The following is a 710-nucleotide window of genomic DNA, read 5'->3' on the forward strand; positions in this document are numbered from 1 at the left end:
ACGCTGGAGAAAGAAAACAGTCGAAATGGAAGCCACCTGGCGAGCTCAGGGCCCCAGGTGGGAGCGCTGCTTCCCACGTATGGGAGTCCGGCCCTATCGCTCTTTGATCTTTGCAGCGTCCGTGGCCCCACCGACCCCGTCGTGAGTTATGGGAGCCACGGGACCCATAACCCAGCATTCCCGAACTCCCAGGGTCGTCAGGACACGGCGCCCCGCGCGGTGATGGATGAGCCGGCCCCAGCGCTGGTTTTGTCCGGGTTGGGCCGGTCTGAGAAGCTTCAGGCCGGCTTTGGACGGGGCGTGGCGACAGCCGAGCCGCGTGTGTGTGTGTGTGTGTGTGTGTGTGTGTGTGTGTGTGTTGGGGCCGTTGTCTTTCTTCCTTCCCTATCGGGAAAGGGGGCACGGGTGCACCGTCGGCGCCCCAGGTGAGCTGGCAGCACTTTGAACACCCTTTGTACCCCCACATCCAGAAGCGACCTCTCAGAGAACCCCGCCCGCCCACTCTGCGCACTTTCTGCGGCTACAAAGGCCCCGCCGTTCCCCGTCTCGCCTCCCCAGCCCTGGGCATTTCTTCCGTCCCTTTTGACAGTCTAGGCGGAATAATCCTTTTGCAGACCCGGGCCCCTGCCCGGCCAGACGCGGCCGCAGCTGAGCGCGCAGCCTAGCTCCATTGTTGGGGTCCACCGAGGACCCCCCGCGGCGGCACTTTG

General features: G+C 64.5%; 1 protein-coding gene across 1 annotated transcript in view; it reads left to right on the top strand.

The window, feature by feature from the left end:
* The first annotated feature begins 394 nt into the window (after window positions 1-394).
* Window positions 395-710, top strand: part of DRAXIN (dorsal inhibitory axon guidance protein) — a 35,292-nt gene continuing 34,976 nt past the window's right edge. Inside the window, exon 1 of the mRNA XM_011935820.1 lies at window positions 395-425. The gene's annotated coding sequence lies outside the window, so the exon portion shown is untranslated. The remainder of the gene's footprint in view (window positions 426-710) is intronic.

This window comes from Colobus angolensis, unplaced genomic scaffold (assembly GCF_000951035.1).
Source record: "Colobus angolensis palliatus isolate OR3802 unplaced genomic scaffold, Cang.pa_1.0 Scaffold149, whole genome shotgun sequence".
In the NCBI taxonomy this organism is placed as follows: domain Eukaryota; kingdom Metazoa; phylum Chordata; class Mammalia; order Primates; family Cercopithecidae; genus Colobus; species Colobus angolensis.